This window comes from Corythoichthys intestinalis, chromosome 14 (assembly GCF_030265065.1).
Source record: "Corythoichthys intestinalis isolate RoL2023-P3 chromosome 14, ASM3026506v1, whole genome shotgun sequence".
Classification (NCBI taxonomy): Eukaryota; Metazoa; Chordata; class Actinopteri; order Syngnathiformes; family Syngnathidae; genus Corythoichthys; species Corythoichthys intestinalis.
The window spans coordinates 1,401,778-1,408,994 of record NC_080408.1 but is presented as its reverse complement, the minus strand read 5'-3'; positions in this window follow the sequence as shown (position 1 = coordinate 1,408,994).

Below are 7,217 nucleotides of genomic sequence, written 5' to 3'. Positions count from 1 at the left end.
TGAGTGTATGATGACTGCTTGTGAGTCAGATAAAGATATACACACTCTCTCTCTCTCTCTCTCTCTCTCTCTCTCTCTCTCTCTCTCTCTCTCTCTCTCTCTCTCTCTCTCTCTCTCTCGTGATCTCACTCTTGCCCGCCTTCTCACTTTCAGCGCCCTCTGGAAAAGAAGGAAGATTAATTTAGCTCTTAGTATCATTGTATTTATTTGTAAAATTATCTACAATGACAATATTTTAAAGTATAATAATGATGAATTATATATATATATATATATTTTTTTTAATGATCAAAAATAGTCACTTACTTTATAAAGGATTTTATTGTGTTAGGCAGGGATGTCAAATGTAGATACAGTACTGTACTGTAGTGTACGGTGCTGAAGATAGAGGACGGTTTGTCGGTTGGTAGGTACAGGAGATCGAAGACGGTCGGTCAGTAGCCGATCGATCGGGTCCGGCAAAAAAATATCGGCCATGCCTTTTTTTAATATATATATATATATATATATATATATATTTTTTTTAATAAATCGTTTTCCAATTGTATTTAACGTTACAGACATAATATGTTACACTCATAAAGAGTCTTTAGTTTAGGCTTAAGGTAGGGTTATCAAATTTATCCCGATAACGGCGGTAATCAATTTTTTAAAAAATGTATCACGTTAAAATATTTAACGCAATTAATGCATGCGCTGCACGACCCACTCACCCATTGTCTCGCTCAATCTGTAATGGCGCCGTTTTACCTATAAGGAGAGATAAAAGGCAGCGTAAAATGAGTCGAGTGAATTTTGGCAGCCTTTGGAGCCTTTTTTTAATTGGCTAAAGCCTTACAATCCCTCTCCCTACAATTAGAAATATCATGGGAAGCAATGTGGGGAAGCAAGGGAGCAATTGATCTTTTCTTAACACCTTATGTTATTTCCCAACGCAGAGAAGATATATCAATTGGAAGCACTACGCACAGTCATGGTTCCACTTCCCATCATGCAGTTGGGCATGGCTACAGAATCATTTACTGAAAGCTTAACAAATACATTAGATGGCAATATTTAGTCACAATATACAAAGTCACAAGTCTTGTATCCGTGGATCCCTCTCACAGAAAGAATGTTAATAATGTAAATGCCATCTTGAGGATTTATTGTCATACTAAACAAATACAGTACTTATGTGCTGTATGTTGAATGTACATATTCGTCCGAGTTTTATCCATTTTTTTCTTAATGTATTGCCAAAACTTATATGATCAGGAAAAAAATATCGGGAATGATTGGAATTAAATCGGGAGCAAAAAAAAAAAGCAATCGGATCGGGAAATATCGGGATCGGCAGATACTCAAAGTAAAACGATCGGGATCGGATCGGGGCAAAAAAAACATGATCGGAACAACTCTAGTAGTTACTGTAGCTTAAGGACTGCTGGTCGGTAGGTACCGTAGATAGAGGTCTGTAGGTTGGTAGGTTATGTAAATAGAGGACGGCAGTTAGGTAGGTTCTGTGGATAGAGGACGGTAGGTAGGTAGGTAGGTACTGTAGATAGAAGATGGTCGGTCGGTATGTACTGTGGCTTAAGGACTGCTGGTCGGTAGGTATCGTAGATAGAGGACAGTTGGTACTGTAGATAGACGGTCGGTCGGTAGATACTGTAGCTATAGGACGGTCGGTCGGAATGTACTGTAGATAGAGGATGGTAGGTAGGTAGATTCTGTAGATAGGATGGTCGGTAGGTAAGTTCTGTAGATTGAGGACGGTAGATACTGTCGATAGTGGACAGTCGGTTAGTAGGTACTGTAGATAGAGGACGATCTGTCGGTAGGTAGGTAGGTAGGTAGGTAGAGGTACTGTAAATAGAGGAGGGTCGTTCGGTAGGTACTGTAGATAGAGAATGGTAGGTATTTAGAAATCGCTGTCGTGGACAACCATATGCACAGGCACAAGATTCATTTCTATTGGGGGAAAAAAGAAATCATTTGTATTTAAAAAACAGGGGGTTTTATATGTGCCTAGTGGCCTACTTATTCCCAAAAAAGGTTTGGTCCCAAAGGAAAATGAGGAGGTAAGAAGATTTCTTTCTCTCCTCCGTCAAAACGGTACGACCTAAAAAAACGGGGCGGAAATTACCAGGCGAGGGCCAAGCTTTGTATCTAGTTAAATTTAAGGCTATGCTTATAATTGAAATAGGTACCAATATACCAAAACTTGAGGAACTTGAGGTTAGGGCAGCAAGGGTAAACCTTGAAGTTCGGACTACTCCATCTCCAAGTTTGGGGTTAGGGCCAAAAGGAGAGTTGACCTTGAAATTAGGGCTACTTTGTCACCTCATTGTGATTAGGATAAAAACAGGGTAATCTGATTATTTAATATTCTAGAAATAAAGGCAGGAGTCTGTTCAAGTGTGATACGTATATCCCTCTTCCCATGTGAAAACAACAGGCATATATACATATAACATTTCAGAAAGAAAATAAGTGTAAATACAAAGAGTTTTTTTGTATGTGTAATTTTTTAGAATTTTTATATACTGTATATATTTTTTTATTTTATCTGTATCTACTATATTGGGTTTTGGATACTTTAGATAGAGGACGTTATGTCGGTCTCTATTATCGTTAGAGGTAGGTAAGGTTAAGGTTATGGGTATGGTATGGGTTTGACACCTCCGGGTGGTCTCCTTCACAGACCTACAATTCCTTTAAGTTCCTGATGGGGGAAAATATTATGTGACCCGAAGTGAATTAGCACATTATGCCTTAACATTAGCACATTATGGCTTAACTGAAGCACATTATGCCTTTGTGATGTATGATTGCCTCTGTGACCTTGATTGTAACAACTTCTCCTTGTTTACTCCGCCACTTCGACGCCTGTTATTGTTTTTCACACCATCCTGGAGTCTGGGTTCCACAGTTGGGAGGGAATCTCACAAGATAACGTGTTTTGCACTCACGACATACTGGCGCCCCTGTAACACAACAAACCTCAACTGGGAGGGAATCTCATACCATAGCGGGGAGGGAATATGGGCAAAATGGTTCATCTTCTGAGCTTAGAGGCCGGCCACCTTCATGCTCACGAGATGTACTGTTATAAAGCCAGGAGCATTCTCCACCCCTTCAGAGTCCGCCAAAGGATGACGTGCGAATCGCTTGGCTCTATTCCTCTTCTGACTCTGATCGGGGCGTTGGCTCTCCGCCCTTTTGTCACGGTAAGAATTATTTTCATTGTTTGTGCTTACACGGTAGCGCGGGGATTTTAGAAGTGACAATCTTTATCTAGCGTTATTGTTTTTGTGTGCTTTAACCGTAGCGCGGGGATTTTAGAAGTGACAACCTATATCTAGCGTTATTGTTTTTATATGTTGTGCTGATTCTGCTTGCTTTTGTGGGATTGTACTCAATAAACCTTTTGAACTCTGCAATAATCATTAATAAGCATTGTCTATTTTGCAAAAGTGGCCCTGTTACTGACTCACCGTGAACCCGTAAATTTTGTAAAACAGTCCCTATACTCGAATACACGAGGGCAGAACTGCTCTACTTTTCTTCCAACTCCATAAGTATAAAGAAGGCTAAATGCAGTCATAGCGCTATCAAACTTGTTGCGCTACCTCCAACGACTCCACTTTTCCTGATGACGGTCATCTGACCGGCATCAGCCATCTGTGGGGAAGGAATCGCACCTTGTAGCCAGACCGTCAGAATCGCGCCAGCCAAACCGCCGGACCCGCGCTGGCGCAGCTCCAACGGGCCGGGCCGGCGGGAACTCGGCAATCCGGCCAGAAGTGCAAACTCTGCGCGTCCACCTTAGTCTTAACCCTTTGTACTGATTCCATTTTGAAAGGTTTAAGGAAGGCTCACTGAAAACAAGTTGACAATTTATTCAGGTCGACAGAGATCAAAACGGCAAGGCGAAACAGAAACACTCAGGCGGGGAGGCAAGGTCACCCTATCATACGTCAACAAAAGGTTCCCTAAAAAAATGACAACGCTTAGTTAAACATTCAGTCTTTTGAATGCTCTCGCGGGCGGGTGTAATTGGGATTATTGTCTGTTTGTGGATTGGACAGGAAGATTCAGGAGTTACTGTTGACCAGGCAACGAGGGTCGAGGATTTTACCGCCTCAGCGTCAAAGGGTCTTGGAGTCTTGTCAGTAATGTTATCAGTTGGATATCGGGTGTTTTCCTTGTGTTAGGACAGATCGTCCCGCCATTTGTTGTGGACTGTCCGAGAGAACTGAGTGCGAGACTTGGTGTGTCAATCTTGCTCATGACGCACACATTGGGCTTCCGTGATAAGAACGCGTCATGTATCTTTTATGCCCTATATTCTGCTTGTTTTACCGAAACTATGGTATAAGTGCTATTTATTTTATATTGGGTGTGTTAGTGTAATACAAACAGTGAGACGGTGCTTACGAAAAAGGTACCATCTCCTTGAAGCTAGTGCAACGGGTACCTTAAACAGATCCGATTGCCGTTATTGAGGTCGACGGTACAGAAGCATGTCGGCAACTCGGCAGAGAACAGTGATGGGGGTGACGTTGTGTACATGATCTTGACTTTTTGCCTGAAGAACTTCAAAGAACTTCCTTAAGTCAAGGGCAACACGTTGAACATGTTAATGCAGCTTCAAAGACACGGTCCTCAAGTTCATCTCAGTGGAGCTGACTGTGGAGAATTTTAGCTTTTCCCAGTAGAGTAGTCAAAAGGATCCAAAAATGGAACGTTGTATCCGTATTTGTTTGCAAACATATTGTATTTGATTATGCACTACTGTACTCTTGATAGGTTTTTCTTGGTAACTCATTGACTGCCATTGACAGCGATAGACATTCAATACAGTTGATACGAGAGGGATGGCATCATCATCTTGGGAAGGGCGACAAGCGCTCTTTTTTTTTTTTTTATGGTGGTGTGTGTGTAGGTGGCGGCCATCTTGGGTGGGGCCACCAGCAATTGGAAACTCGATCTTGAAAAGTACATATTGTGCAGCAGTGTTGTTTATGGCAGCCCAGCCAGGGCCGGCCCAGCCTATACGCTGACTATGCAGTTGCTTAGGGCCCCTTACCACTAGGGGGCCCCCAGTCTGGCAATTTTTTAATTCATATTCTATTTTGTTTTCTACAGTTTGCTTTATTTGACTTTTGTGAGTTTTGATACTTGATTACAAGCTTAAAAAAATAAAAGTTCTCCCTTAACTTCTTTCTTTCTTCTTTTAGAAAAAGGTTTGGCGCTATCTACTGTAAGTACTGACAATCATTTGGGGTGAGAAGTTTGAAGTATGCAGTGCAACAAAATCTGATTAATATACAAAATATGGACGTATGGGTTGGATTGCATGTATGGGTTTCACAGTACACGGTGACGAAATGGTGGGCCAAAAATATGGGCCCCTTTGCATTATTTTGCTTAGGGCCCCCAAATGGCCTGGGCCGGCCCTGAGCCCAGCTTTTGGACAAAAATACTTTTGTCATATTTTGGTAATTTCAAACTGTGTAATTTTTCGTCGATGATGACTCACTATGTTTTTGTATGTAAAAATTCAAAGGCTTTAGTAAAAAAAAAAAAGATTTCCACCAATTTGGACAGAACATTAACAGAGGAGCATATATTGTAGCATCTACAAGGACAATGAAAACTTTCTGAGGGTTTTCCCACCGGTTTTATTTGCAAATGGAAGCACGGAGCACGAGATAAAAGAAAAATTCAACTAACCAACACTACAACAGTTTAAGATGATGCTCATTATGCTAAAGTTAATACTAATGCTAACGTTAGCGGGTTACATTGAGTGTGTGATGATGACTCAGCAGAGACCTTTAAAGGCTAAGTGGTTCTGCAGACCTTTTTCAATTGGCTGCTGCTGCCACCATGCAGCTGTCCCAGAGGAAACCACGACATTTGCTAAATGTCCAAACAATTGGTTTCTCTCATTTTAAAGTCAGAAGTTTACAAACGCTAAGATTGCACCTTTTGGATTAGCTCAAACAATGGAGTTAATTCGAGAGACATTCCTGCAATCCAAGAAGTGATTGAGAAGTTGAAGGTCTGTGTCTTGATGCACTGGCTTGTTCAGACTCTTGATGATTGTCTACATCCTTTTAATCCACGTTATTTGTCCACTTCTGCTGGCACTGACAGACATTTAGCCTTTATTATCTTTGTTTGTGACCCTATAGAGCTTTTCTTTGCTAGGATTGCTTTTCTCCCTGGAAGCTCAGACAATTACGGCGGAGTAGAAAAAGAGGTCACAGATTACTTTGACCTTTGAAAACCTTCAACAACAAAGCACTGACGACACAATCTTCTCCATTTCCATGACGACCAGACTAAAAACAATATTGCATAAAAGTCGGAGAAATACCCGCTGGTTGGGCCTCCTACTTCAAATGGATTGGACAACTATGGCAGCCGCTGAGGTAAAAAAATAATTTTTTTCTTCCTCAGGCCAAGATGCAATGTGTTTAACACTAGTAGATGAATGTTCATTCCAACTTCAAATGGATTGGACGGCTAGCGCCGTCAGTGTGTAACCGAGCCATGATTAAAGGTGTGTGAAATGACCGATTCTGAGATTATTCACGATTCGGCCGTGGAAGATTTGAGAACGATTCACAAACATCCAAATGATAATTATTTAAATAAACCGAGCAAAGCGGAACTAAAACACAGTCAGCATGGCGTCTGGGACACTATATGGGGAACAGACCAAGATTACAAATCCACAACTCATGCTTCCTAGATACAAAACAGCAACAAGCATGGCTGACCCAACCAACCAACTTCTCCGTGAGATCAGACCTGCTCCCAAAAATGTAAAAGCAGACGTGTGGAATTATTTTGGATTCGACTAGAAAATCTTCTTGAAAATAGGAGATTTCGAAGAATGTTGAATGCAATGGAGCTGAGGTACAGCGCTGGCCAAAAGTATTGGCACCCCTGCAATTCTGTCAGATAATGCTTGATTTCTCCCAGAAAATGATTGCAATTACAAATGCTTTGGTAGTAATTTATTCATTTATTTTGCTTGCAATGAAAAAGCACATAAGAGAATGGGAAAAAAATTACTCATAATCATTTTACATACTGGTGCATGATAATTATCAGTCCGATAATAGGAATAATGATGTCATCCCAATAAATCCAATAACATTATTAATAGGACCGATAATACTGTATGTACTGTGCTGCGCAACACACCAGTATGGGAA